Here is a 14,625-nt window from a genome sequence, read left to right as displayed (position 1 = left end):
TATATATATAAATATATATATCAGTTAATGATAATGACCAAATATCTTGAATCCCAAGATGGGGAACCTAGACCTTACTTTTACTGTGAAACATGTATTTATTCAGAATAAGCCACCATACACAAGGGCTTAAGGATCTGTTTAATTTGATAGTCTACTGTTTTTCCTGTATGCTTGATTTCCCTTTCACAAATAATGCCACGTACTGGAAAAATCAGGAGGTGGCTGTAATGAGATGGAAAGCACTGGATAGTGTTCTTTCTTCTTGAGTAAACTGTCCTCATTCTGTCATGCCTCCTTGTGACATTTGCAATAGAATTTTTGTGTGTCCCCCAAACCGATGTAGAAATCCTAAAATCCCAATCTTTAGAGTAATGCTTTATTTTTTAGGAGGGGGAGCTTTGGGAAGATGATTACCATAAGAAGAGTAAAATCCTGATGAGTGAAATTTTTGGTCTTATAAATAAATCCTGAACAGTTCATCTATCCCTCTATGGAGAGGGAATATAGTGAGAAAACAGCTATCTAAAACTGGGCATCAGACTCCCCCAGACAGAATCTGCCAGCATTAGTCCCGGCCACCCAGACTTCAGAGTTCTGGAGTTAAGTGCCCCTTGTGTGTAAAGCATCTAGCCTATTGTAATTTGTTTGTGGCAGTTCATGTGAACCCTGATAATGTTATACTGCAAATACCTCATAGGCTGCTCTAGAAAGAACTTTCTCTGTAGAGAAGTGCCAGAGACTCAACTGACACCGTTTGTCATGGGGCCTTTTGCTGTTTGCCACATCCTACAAATCTGTGAGTGAAGATTTGTTGCAATATTGAAACCCTAGTCCTATTACATATTAAAACAAACTAATAAAAAGCAAGACAGCTCCAGCATGGCTTTGGAATTCATCAGTCAGTCAAAGCTCAGTGAGGAGTAACACATAGAGGATGCTCTGGGAAGCCAGCGCCATCACTGACAATGAATTTGGTTTGTGCAAACAAGATCTAATATCTACAATAGTCTTGCTGTGTGGTTGGTGAGGAATCTGCTTCTGACTCTGTTTTTTTTTTTTGTTTGTTTGTTTTTTTGTTTTTTTTTTTTTTTTTTTTTTTTTTTTTTGAGACAGGGTTTCTCTCTGTAGCCCCGGCTGTCCCGGTACTCACTCTGTAGACCAGGCTAGCCTCGAACTCGGAAATCCGCCTGCCTCTGCCTCCCAAGTGCTAGGATTAAAGGCGTGCGCCACCACCGCCCGGCTTCTGACTCTGTTTTTGCCTGTCCATTGTAGTACCTACCTATAGAACCCACCTGTTACCTGGAAAGAAATTATACTTATCACTTTTGACTTTGTTTAGGAGTATACTTGGCAGCTGAACCAGCTTACACTCCCAGCTTACATCCCCACCTCCTCGTCAGCATTTATTATCAGTCCTATCCATGACCATAGCTGTTGGTACTGTGGAGAGATAATATCTCAAAGTATTTGGAACTTGCATTGGTGTGATGACTGAAGGTTTTGAACATTTTTTCAAATATTCGTTGTTCTTTTTTTATTTCTTTTCATAAAAGCTGTATGTTTCAATCCATTAGTCCACAAATTTAGAAAAAAAGTTTTGTATATAGTATATTCTGTTGTTTCCCCTCCCCCAACTCTTCTTAGATTCTTCCCTCCCTCCTCCCTATCTACTCAACTCCATTCCCTCTCTCTCTTCTTTCTCTCTCTCTCTTGCACTCTCACTCTCACTCTCGCTCTCTCACTCTCTTGCTCTCTTGCTTGCTCTCTCTCCCTCTCTCTCTCTCACACACATGTACACACAAAGAAATAAATAAACACAAAACAGAATTTTTTAAAAAATTAAGAAGCACACACATACACAAAAATAAAACTCATAAAAACATAATCTCAGAAGCCGCAATATATCAAGGAAAGGCCACTAAGGTGAAACCACCCTAACCAAACAATGAGACCAAAAGTGTTTACAGAATATCACTGACTTCATCTTGTCTTGGCATTCACCACTGAGCATGGGGCTTGCCCTTCATTGTGGTTAATATACCCAGTGATAGATACTCCATTGATGAAAATTAATATTTCTTCTATAAGCAGATGTTAGTTGGAGATAGATTCTTACAAATGGGAGCTTGTGTGTACTTGCCCCTCTCAGCATTAGGACCCTCTCTGACTCAAGCCTGTACAGACCCTGAGCATGCTACCCCAGGTCTTTGAGTTCATATGTGCATCAATCCTGTGTTAGACAGTTTCCTGTCTAATCCTGAAGACAGTTTCTGTGATGTCATTTATCCCCTTTGGCTCCTGTATACTTTTCACATACTCTTCCTCATGACTCTCTGAGCCCTAAGCAGAGGGTTTTAATAATGACAACCATTTAGTGCTGAGTTTTCCAAATGTCTTGCTATGTACATTGTCCAGTTGTGGGTCTCTGTGTTAGTTCCCACCTACTGCAAAAGTAAGTTTCTATGATGGCTGAGGAAGACACTTTAGAGGTCTATCAGAACATCTTTAGAGGTCTTTTTATTGCTATGTTCCCTCAACAAAACAGCAGTATTTGATTTTCCCCTGAGCTCATGGCCAACCTAGTCTCTGGCTCTTAGCAATCTGAGCAGTGTCAGGCATGGGATCTCTCATAGAGTACATTAGCACATCCATCAATACACAATGATTTTATCCACATGAAAGCTTGGCATTTACAGAAAAATGGCTGGAACTGAAGATCATTAAGTTAAGCAACATAAACCAGAGTGAGAAAGACAAATATCACATGTTACTCTTATGTGTAGAATCGACCTGACCCCCCCCCTTTCTCTCTCTCATTCTCTGTCTCTGTGTGTTCTGTCTGTCTCTGTCTGTCCTGTCTGTCTCTGTCTATCTCTGTCTCTGTCTTCCTCTCTCTCTCTCTCTCTCTCTCTCTCTCTCTCTCTCTCTCTCTCTGTCTGTGTGTGTATGTGTGTGTGTGTGTGTGTATGTGAATGTGTGTATGTGTGTGTGTGTGTGTGTGTCTGGTGTAAAATGAGAATTGGTGAGAGGGGGATAAGTCAACATATTTTCCACTGACTTTTTTACCTTGCTAAGGAGTTCATCTCTTCCTAGGTGATTTTTCATTAAATGTATTCATATATTCATTCACTCATCTGTCAAATGTGTAATGACACTGACAGTATATCAGGATGTGTTCTTGTTGTTGAGGTTATAAGTGGTACACAAAATGAGCTGAAACAATCTCATGAGGTATTAATGATAGCAGCAATAACAACAGCACACATATGATAACGAATGGTTTGATGTTGCTAAGTGTCAAGGAAAAGAAAGCAGAGTGGGAACATGGCGCGGGGGGGGGGGGGGGGGGGGATGAGGCAGAGGTGAGGGCCACCACCATAGAGTAAGACCAAACAGAAACTGTCTGAGCAGAAATATGAATGAAAGAGGAAGGAGGCCAAGAATGTAGTCAGGATAAGGGACCTGAGGATGGAAGGAAGGACACATGCAAAGGACATGAATGGAGAAGAGCCTGGGGTGTTCTAAGAAGAGAAGAGCCAATGAATGTAAGTACTGGGTAAGCAGGGAGGTAAGCTTCAAGGGATGGTTAAAGCAAACTGCAGAGACTCCACAGCCCTGCATGAGAATCTGTGCAGGATTTATTACACAGGAAGTAAGAAAAGGGCTTGGAACCAGAGAGTTGTGTGCTCTGCTTCACTTTAAACTATACATTCTATACATACAAACATACGCACATACATACATACATACATACATACAAATATGCATAGATATTCTTCTGTATATTCCATATAGATATAGACATAGGCATATATAGGTAGACATGATACCCATAGATTATAGAGATAGAGCTATAGATATACATATAATGTACACGTACATGCATATGCACACATATAGATTCCTCTGTGGTTTATAGAATAAACTACAAGGAAGAAAAGGTCCAAAAAAGGAGAGAACAGACTGTAAGGACAAATTCAGCATCTACAGGAGGAGTCTTCTGCAGAGGGGCGAGCGTGCGAACATCTAGCTAATTCAACATTACCTCTGCAGCTGACACGTGTATTCTTTTTCTATCCCCATTGAGCCTAAATGAAGGTTCTGCCATGTGATCTCAGACAGGTTACTTCACTCTGTCTGTGTCTTGGTTTCCTTAACTGTAAAACATGGATGATACTATTACACTCTCCAAAGCATATAAGAAACATGTGAGGAAATGTGAGTCAACCATTCCACACAGTTGGACCCATGGAAAGACTTGTTGCTCTTATTGCTGGTTTTATAGAGGGTCAATATTTACACTCACAGATCCTTCTTTTCTAGGGCATGAAAATATTGTAATATGCAGAGCTGCATCACTGTCTTCCTCCTGAAGAATCAGTATGAGATTGTGAACATCAGCCTTGAGTAAGCATGAATTGAAATGAATCATTGTCAGGATGTTGCAATCAGTATACTCATGAAGGACTTTGGAAACCAGAAAAAAATACTCTCATTTTCCTTTTAAGAAATAAATAGGTCCAAAGGGATGGCTCAGTGATTAAGCTCATTGGCTACTTTTTCAGAGTTCCTGACTTCAATTCCCAGCACTCACATGGTGGGTAACTCCACTGCAAGATCTGATGCCCCATGAGATCCAATGTTCTCTTCTTGTTTGCAAATTTAACACACATATACATAAAATATATAAACAAATAAAATCTTATTGAAATAAATAAATAAATATTAGGAACTGACCAGTGCTATACTCCAGGGTATAAATAGAATAAGGAACTTAAGAATTCTCTGTGATCAAAAGCTTGTTCTGCCTCACTCTCTGTCTGAAGAAGGAACTCTGTAAATATCTGTGCTGCTGATAACATCTAGGGTAACAAACTAGAATGTGTAACATCAAATATTAGTAGTTCTGTTTCTTCTTCTTCTTCTTCTTCTTCTTCTTCTTCTTCTTCTTCTTCTTCTTCTTCTTCTTCTTCTTCTTCTTCTTCTTTTTTGGTGTTTTGAGACAGGATTTCTCTGTGTAGCCCTGGCTGTCTTAGAACTCACTCTGTAGACCAGGCTGGCCTCAAACTCAGAAATCCACCTGCCTCTAAAGGCGTGCACCACCACCGCCCAGTTAGTAGTTCTATATCTTACCAATTAAAAACAAGTGATATCCACCACTGCATATTTAGCACGAGACTTTACCCATTCAAGTATGCCCGGTCTGGATACCTCAGGAACTTCTAATATGATCCATTAGTCATTTTTTTTTCTGTCTGTCTGTTTATTTGTTTTTGTCATTCAGGGTGTTCCTCCTCTCCTGTCAACACAGTTTTCTTTTTATTTCCTTTTCTGAAATCCCACTGGCATTAGAAGGTTGAAAGTTCATCTGTTAGTCTTAGTTGGTGGTCGTATCAACACTCTGGCCAGCATCCCAAGCTTAGAAAGAAATAGCCTTGACATGGTTTTCCCCCATTCTATCATGGAAGCATCCTGTTGCCTGATTTCAGATCCTTCATTTCAGTGATTCCGCCAATGTCATTAAGAACTGTACAACAGGACTTGTTCTCTGGCTGTGGCTGAATTCCTTTGTTTTTCCTGTACTGTTCTGAGTTACACTGAATTCCTTTTTTTCCTGTGCCGTTCTGAGTCACACGTCATAATAATAACCAGTGTCTTGCAGAAGTCAAGCTAAGTACTCCTACTGGATCAAATTCTTGCAACACTGAATAGGGCCTTGTGTTCTTGGTTTGGAAGTTACTTGTATGGTCTGGTTTGAGTTGTTTCCTCTTAAATCTGCTCACAAGCTAGAGGCCATGTCATAGCTAACATAAGAGTTGAAGACCAAGGGATGTTATAGGTCAGCCTTCCAACAGATTCCCATGGGTCTAATTTGATGAAGGAATAGCATTTTTCCCCTTGATAGGGCAATCTTACTGGATTAAAAGGCTTCCTTTTCTCCTCTCTCTCTCTCTCTCTCTCTCTCTCTATCTATCTATCTATCTATCTATCTATCTATCTCTATCTCTATCTCTCTTTCTTTCTTTTTTTACTTTCTTCTCTGTGTGTGCACATATGTATACATGTTCATGTCTGTGCTCTGTACATGCATACTTGTATGTGTATGTGCATGTGGGGGTCAAAGGTCAATTTTTAGAGTCTTCTTCAACTGATCCCCACCTAATTGTTTGAGACAGAGTCTCTTTCTGAACCGAAAGATTGATTAGACTACCAGACTAGTTGCTTGGCAGCTGCAGGAATCCTCCTATTTCTACCTCCCCAGCACTGACACTATAGGTGCACAACTCTTTCACAGGCCATTCTTGCAGGCATCCCTCTTCATTATTAGGCTACCTCTCCATCTCCCCTTCTTTTGCATTCTATTCCAAATCTTTTAAAAGAGTTTATTAATTCATAAAAGCAACTACTTTGATTATTTTTTTTAAAAAAAAATCCTTCTTTGCCCAGTTTAAATTATGAGAAGAAATGAAAAATAAATGCAGTATGGGGATATTGTCATATCATGTAGCTTCAAGGTACCTTTAGGAAATGAGTGTATATATAGTAGAAGTACAAATTACAGAAAAGAATACTTATGGTGCTAAGTAGTCTATATACCCATCATTAGGGGTTGACTTGTTGTAAAGCCTTATTATTTTAAATTATGAGCTTTCTGGATCCAGTAGCTCCAGGCCCTACCACGTTCTATACTGACTCTAAAAAGGGAACAAAAGTAGTGTAGGTGAGCAAAGTCTAGATACCCTCCCTCGCCAGAGGTTCTTCCCCCAGCCACTGCCTCTGCAAACACCCCAGAGCTGTCTACTCCTGATGGATTGCTGACGGATTCATTCATATTCTTTGTCAAGCACACAGAGTTCCTTAGGGTTTTGGAAGATATTATCCTGGGGTCCTCAGGGAATGAATACGAAATAAAGCTTTAAATTGTGTATGTTCTAGAATGAGATAGGTCACTCAGCTCAGAGAAATGGAAATGGGCAAGTTTCCAGAAAGAACTGACCCTGGAATGTAGCTAGTTATCATCCATGATCTATTCATAAATCTATCTTCAGAATGGGCAGGTCCAAAGTTGAACTATTGAAGGCTGATACCCACTGAGCCAAGTATCTTTTCTTGTGTGCATGTTAATGCATAGTGTATGTGCTCAGGTCACATTGCTACATGAACACATGTGAGGCTGTATGTAAAAACTCAGGTATCATCCACATTTTGTTTTGGTTTTGATGCAAGATCTCACTGGGATTTGGGACTCAAAAACAAACCCCAGAAATCTGGCTGTCTATACACCAAGGACCAGGGTTACCAAGCATTTGCATCCACCCCAGGGTTCCATTTTGTTTTGGGTTTTTGGGGGTGGGGTGGGATGGAAGGGTCTGGGGATTGCACTAACTTCCTCATGCTTGTAAAGCCAGCACTTTATTGACCTATCTTCTCAGACCTAAGTATCCCTTTCTAAGCAAACAGCAGGTACTGAGGAGCTTCTCCAGCTCTGCATGACTAAGGACCAGAAAACACAGAAACAAAGCAGGCATGACCCTTGCTCACCACAAGTGCAGGAAGGAGGCAGTGCAAGTAGGACAGTGATTAAGGTTTTTGGAAGGTTCCTGTTCAAGACAGCCTAGGTAAAGCAAAGACCAAGGATGTGCCTCAGGTCTTAAGAATGAGAGGGAATCAGTCAGGCACATTTCTGAAACCCATGGTCCAGTCAGCAGAATTGATGAGCTTTATTTTTGCTGGGAGACCCTGTCTCAGAAACTAGACTTGGAAGGTGGATGACAACATCTAAGAAAGACATATATGGGCTTCCATGTGACATGCATGTGTATGGATGCCTGCACACACATGTGCACTGATGCCCTCACTAACAACTACATATACTACACACAACAGCAACACACATTGTGAGGCTAAGATGAGATGCTGGAGGGAGGCTGTGGATCACCCCCAGGGGAGATTCTTATATGGTTGGAAATACTAGGGAAGAAGGGCATCGGTAACATGTTTCCCAGTTCCTTCTTCAAAGAAACCAATTAGAGTTAGCTAAACCTGTCAATTAAGCCCCAAACCATGGAACATAGAGCACGGGTGCCAAGTCCTGAATTGCTATGAGGTCACTATGTGTTGCGATTCAAATTGTTGCTCCCAATCAATCTTCCCCTCAATTTCCTCATCAGCAAAATCTGGATAACCTCTGTGTGACTTGCAAAGCACAGCTAATTAACATTTATGACAAATGAGGAATTACATAACAGGTTATGTAAATGCATAATAGCAGGCAGAACCAAATTGTTTTGCCTGTAGCATTTGACTTGAAAAGAGATCTGAAGAGACAAAAGAAATGAGGAACCAAATATGGTGCAGAGATAAATAAAAAAAAAATCAATCAATCAATAAAAAAAAATGAAAATGCTGTTAAGGACAGGAGTCCTGGACAAGTGAACTACCTCGTCCCCAGGGCTATAAATAGGTATGATGAACTCTATGATGGCGTATAAATTATTTTTTATAAGCATCATGCCAAATTCTCATAGTTGAGTCTGGATATGCAATGCATCCACTGCCTGAAAGGACTCATGAAATCAGGCTGTTATGATAAGCATGAAAACCCATGATAATTGTCCCCTGAGGTCATGCCCTTGTTGTTTACCTTGCTGAGTCTAAAGGTCATTCATTTAAAACCTGAATATGTTCCACCATTATTTTCAAAGGGCCATGCATGATAGTTGAGTATTTTTATTTAACAATTAAGAAAAGCAAATGTGAGTCAACCTGGTACTGAAAAAAAAAATCAAATGACCTTGAGGAAGTAAAAAGAACGACTTGAATTCAAGGAATTCTTTAGAGCTTCCTGTCCTACTGTGCCTTACTAATACTCTGCTATTATCACTGTTCACTTCACTCTAAGGAGGAGGGGAATTGTTGCTCAGAGAAGATCCAGGACTCCTCAAGGTCACAGTGGTAGACAATCTACGTGGGAAAAGTTTGCAGTGATATGCAGGAGACTCTTACCTCCTGTTTTGGCAGTTCTATCACCCATTTTTAATCTCTCTCTCTCTCTCTCCCTCTCTCTCTCTCTCTTTCTTTCTCTTTCTCTCTCTCTGCGTGCGTGCATGTGTGTGTGTGTGTGTGTGTGTGTGTGTGTGTGTGAAAAAGAGAGAGAGAGAGAGAGGAGATCTGGAGGTCAGAGGTCAACATCAGGTATCATTCATCAAGATGCTGTCCATCTTGTTTCCTTGTTTTTTCTGAGACTATATGCTTCTTTCCCTTGGCCTGAAACCTGCTGATTGTACTGGGGTAGCCAGTAGGTCAATAATCTATCTGTCTCTACCTATTCAGCACTGGAATTATAAGGCTGAAGCACCATGCTATTGCACAGGGTCTGGAAATTGAATGTGGGTCCTCATATTTGCATGGCAAGCACTTTACCAAGCTATCTCCCCCACCTACTCTTTGAGTTTTGATCAATCGTGTTACTGGTTTCCTCCTAGGACATGTGGGTGCTGAGATTTTACACTGTGTTGTTCTTCTCTTTCCTATTATGAATGCTTCATGAATGTGTATGTCATCCTTGTGCAGGAGCCATGCTATCTCTGTATTGTTGCAATTTTAGTAAATATATAGTATATGTATATGTGTGTGTGTGTGTGTGTGTGTGTGTGTGTATCCACTGTGTTATTCTTATTCTCTTTGAGCATCTTTGAAATGGAGAAGCATTCTAACACATTAATGTCAGGTATTCCTGCTTGGCCATCAGTGGAATAATGGTATGTCTGAATGCCACAGGTCTTGGCATACATAGACAGAGATGATAAGAGCTCTGGCAAGGATAGGTGTGTATAGTAAAGACATGGAAACAGTGTGTAGTTCCCTTATCAGCTGGAGAAGTCACATCCTGCAAGGAGTCTCATCAGGAAACTGGAATGTCCTAGGTGGTAAAAATAAAAGCTATCCATGCATGGTGGTTGTTGTGAATTACACCAGAAATGACTCCTCTAAGTTCATGAATTTGAATACTTGGTCAGCAGTTGGCAGTATTATTTTGGGAAATTATGGAACTTTTTGTTCATTGAGTATTGGTGTAGAGAGTGAACCACTAGAGTGGATATTGAAAATCTCTAGCTTCATCTCCTTTTACAGTTCACTCTCATATTCCTTTATGTGCTTAAGATGAGATGAGATCTCTCTACTTCCTGCCTCTGCAGCTAGGCCTTCTCCACTATTATAGATATCTAGGCCTCTAGAACCATAAGTCAAAAGAAAACTCTTATATATGTTGCTTTAGATCATGATATTTTATTACAGCTACAGACGTAACTCTTAGAGTGTGTATACGTGTAGTTCCAGTGTTCTGGAGACTGAAGCAGAAAGATGACAAATTCAAATCTAGACTGGACTACATAGCAGTAACATGTCACCCTCCCCCCAAAAAAGAAAGGAAATTAGGGAAGGAGAAGGGAAAATAATGAGTGGAAGAAGGGAGTAGAGAGGAAGGTAGAGGAGGAAGCATAAGTAAAATGTTAAAAAAATTATATTTTGGCATAGTTTTAATGCATAGCTATTAAACATAACAGCCTTAAAATTTTGAATCACGAGTGGAAAATCTGCATCGTTGGGTCAGGGCAAACCAAACAGCCAGAAGTTTCATGGAATATGTCTCAGAAGTCTATTATTTAAATCTGAATTCCATACTTGCATGTCATCTTGATATTTCTGACAAGGGCGTGTAGGGATTTTTGACAGTAAGGAAGTTTCCAATATATTTTTACTATATAAAAAATAAATGTAAAATACATAACTGTGTTTCTAAATTGCTACTGTTTATTTTAAGAAATAAAACATTCATCATCTTAAATCCCTGCACTTCTAAGCGATGATTGCTATGTGCTGGGAGCAAGGGGAGCAGCAAATTATAGTCGACTCTGCAGAGAGAGAATGCAGCTGTTTTTAGTTCTACTTCTGCAACATCCATGGTGGAATTCAGAATTTACGAAGAGCTGGCTTTTCTCATTTTACTGGCAAAGGAATTGTGAGCTTAATTACCCTCAGGGGTCTTCTGTAAATTATTTCCATAGATCTGAAGAAAGAAGATGGCAGAAAATAAACATTCAGCGTCATTTTTTTTAAATGTAGAAAAAAAATTTTATCTCCACAGAACTGTGTTCTCCACCTCCACCCCAGCCTCTTTGGGGAATCTGAAATGGGAAGAGGCCTTTGCAGATCTTTGCACACATTGCTCATCTATTGGAACCTCACCTCTCTCTCCTTCCTTCCACTCTCTTCCTGATATATTCACTCACCCTGAATAAGCATTCCTGACCCTTACAGTTCCTTTCTCTCTCCATCTCCTCCACACCACCAGCGTCTGCATGCTTGGAGAGAGACCCCATGCATGACCTTCCACCTTGCCTTCATTCAATGATGAACACTGGCACTACTGGAACAATCGTGGCGACAATTGTTAGTGAATTAACTGTTATCCCCCCCCATGAAGCAAAGACCAGCAGCAAATCACATCTGACATATATTGACTGTTTGCTCTGCCTTTATATTTCATTCAGACCCCTTACACATACTGCAAGAAGGCATTATTATAAGTATTCCTGATGCAGACCTAGCCTGATAGACCAGAAGAGACAGCAGCTTCCAGCCATATTCAAGCTGTCTGAGCTCACAGCTCATGCTTTTATATAATTTAGCATGTTTACCTTCCATAGGAATTTTGGGTCTTGGGGGAAAAATAAGTAGTTTAATTTAAACATGAAAAGGAGGAAGAAATGAAGAGAGAAGAGGGAGGGAAGGAAAACAAGAGAGGGAGGGAGGGAGGAAGGGAAGGAGGGAGGGAGGGAGGGAGGTTGTCAGCTATCCATCCATCACCGTGCCTTTGGTCAGCTCAACCACTGAAATACGAAATATGATGTTTTGACATGTGACTCTTTCCTGGAGTTCAGGCTGACACCCAAACTCATATTTCACATTTGAAGCCTTGATGCCTTAGTCAAGTGCATTGAAGACATCCGCCAGAGTTAATGTCAAGTTGTCTTATGAAATTAGCTCAGTTTGAGGGAAGCAGTTTAGACTGACAAGTGTTCAAAAGGTAGACAAAGAAAGTAGCCGTGAGAGTGTGATCTTACCTGGCTCTGAGAGGCCACCGTGATGCTCAATCAACAAGAGCTCTGAAGGTTTTCCAAAAACAACCCGACTACAGCCATTGTGTGGGAGACGCTTGCATTTTGCTGAGAACCAGTAATCCTGCTGAGGAATTATATGGTTAATGTGCTAGAAAAGTCTTCATAAAACAGCATTTCCTTTTCCAGCTTTCCAGCCTCCCACACCTGTGCTTGCCAGGTTCTGGTATGAACAACAATGGCCTCCCTGGCACCATCGGATTTCACTGCCAATGAAAAAGCAACAAACCATATCATAATCACCTACAATCTCTCTGAAACCCACCCAGCTGTTTGGACATTCCAACCAAGCATAGCACAAGCATAGCATTTCCTTTATGTCACTAGGAGACCAGGTGGCTGCAAAGCAATGAGTGGCACCCAGCCCATTCCCTATCACCACCCTTCGGTGCTGTCTCATTCCCATGTACTCTCTCTCTCTCTCTCTCTCTCTCTCTCTCTCTCTCTCTCTCTCTCTCTCTCTCCTCTCATTGACACTACTGATATGGAAGTAGAGATTTTGCTTTCTATGGGCACTGTGTTAGATCTAAAATGACCCTAAGATAAATATCGAGCATTCTTCAATCCTTGTAGCTGACTGGATAAGAAAGTGTGATACAGGGAATTATGTAAACACTAGGTAGCACAAGGTCACATTTTGTCCTACTGGATTCCCACTCTGTCATAGACAAGCTGCTTATCCCGTCTATAAGGACTCTGGACAGTTCATGGATCTGCTCATAGGTTTCTTTAGTTTATGGGTTTAGTGGTTTAGTTCTTTGAACTCCAACACTACAGGAGCAAAAATTCTTTCTTATTATCTTGGGCTGCAAAACACTAATGGAGATTCAGTAAAATCTTTAATTAAGCACTAAGTGCTGATGCATAGAATCTGAAAGAAGCTAATGTTTGCACTTAATATTAGCATTTATTTTCTTCTAATGAACATCAAAGTAGGTACACTGCAGCACACAATCGTACGAGATAAATGGCTTCCTATTAGGAAAACAGGAAGCCACTTCTAAGTATCAACAAATGGGCAACTGAGGCTGCAAAGGAAGAAAAACAAATGAACTGTAAGACAATGTAAAACATGAGTTCTAAGGTTAGGGAGGTGGCTTTGTGGGAAAGCCACCTTACAAGTGGGGGGGGGGGCCTTGAAATCCTATCCCTAGTATGCACATAAAGGCCAGATATACAGTGTGAATATGCATCATCACAGTGGCCCTACAGCAAGCTGGGACGTAATAGACAGCTTACAGGCCAGCTAGCCTGGTGGCATAAGACAGACATGAGACCATGTCTAGAATAAGGTAGACACATAGGATTGACATCCAAGGTTGGCTCTGACCTCCATATATGCACCATGGAATGCTTGTACCCACACTTACACAAACACATATAGACACACCACATGCACACATACATATCATAAAATAATAGTCAATATATATATATGTGTGTGTGTGTGTGTGTGTGTGTGTGTGTGTGTGTGTGTGTATCTGTTGCTAGGTGCTGGGCACAGGAAACAAATAACACAAAAAACTTAAATAGACAAATATTTGTCAGGAGTTTAGACTTAGGTAAGGAAAGGATAAATCAGAGACATCATAATATAACATAATAACATAATATAGCATAAGAATATAGGGTGAACTAAAGTTTGACAGCAACAATGTAGGGACAATCTGACATGGATTTAGGAACATTAAATAAACAGTGAGCTACGAATAGGAGATATATATATATATATATATATATATGAAAGAAAAGAGTCTTAGAGTCATCCTTGGCATTTTCTGTGTTTTTATGGGCCCTGATCTTTATGTCCATAAAACAAATTCTGGTCTGAAATCTGGAAGTAACTGCTTTTTGAAGGTCTTAACTCAGAAGTCTGATTACAATACAGATACATGAATGCTTGCCTGGGGGGGAGATCTTTTATGTAAATTACTGTCACCTAATATTAGGCTAAACCAGTAAGATAAATTCACAAAGTGAATGCATCTGAATTTTTGGAACAGAAATGACCCATGACATTCTTTCTGGCAGTAATTCTTATAGTGTGTAAGATGTGTCTATATTATTACCATTTAGGTTAGCATTACAGAAGCCTTGGAACTTCACAAGTCAACAGCTAATTTGACTTCCTAGTGGTAGAATAAGTAAAAGGAAAACAGTCCTGACAGATGTATCCCATGAAAGCAAAGTGCTGAGAATTAAAGAATGCCTCAAATGTTCCTGTCAGTTCCCATTTCCTCACAAAGGCCTTCTCATAGATGAACAATTTCAGGGTGTTCTGCTTATAAATAGGCCCTCCCAGATGCTGAGCTGTGCCAGACCACAAGGCTTGCCCCAGGTTTAAAGACTAATGAGAATGGTAAGTCAGATCTGGTTAAAACTGCCCTCACCTAGGCTAAACCAAAAAATACTGTTCCAGAGACACACACAGGACAAAGAT

The 14,625-nt window shown here is 40.3% G+C and overlaps 1 protein-coding gene and 1 pseudogene across 1 annotated transcript in view; one reads left to right on the top strand and one right to left on the bottom strand.

Annotated features, from left to right (window-relative positions):
- Nucleotides 1–14,625, top strand: part of Celf2 (CUGBP Elav-like family member 2) — an 859,338-nt gene that overhangs the window by 40,420 nt on the left and 804,293 nt on the right. The gene's annotated exons all lie outside the window — the stretch shown is intronic.
- Nucleotides 9,532–9,632, bottom strand: LOC116082852 (annotated as a pseudogene).

The sequence above is a fragment of the Mastomys coucha genome, unplaced genomic scaffold (genome assembly GCF_008632895.1).
Source record: "Mastomys coucha isolate ucsf_1 unplaced genomic scaffold, UCSF_Mcou_1 pScaffold7, whole genome shotgun sequence".
In the NCBI taxonomy this organism is placed as follows: domain Eukaryota; kingdom Metazoa; phylum Chordata; class Mammalia; order Rodentia; family Muridae; genus Mastomys; species Mastomys coucha.
The sequence above is the reverse complement of the archived record's forward strand: the minus strand, read 5'-3'. Positions and strand labels throughout refer to the sequence as shown.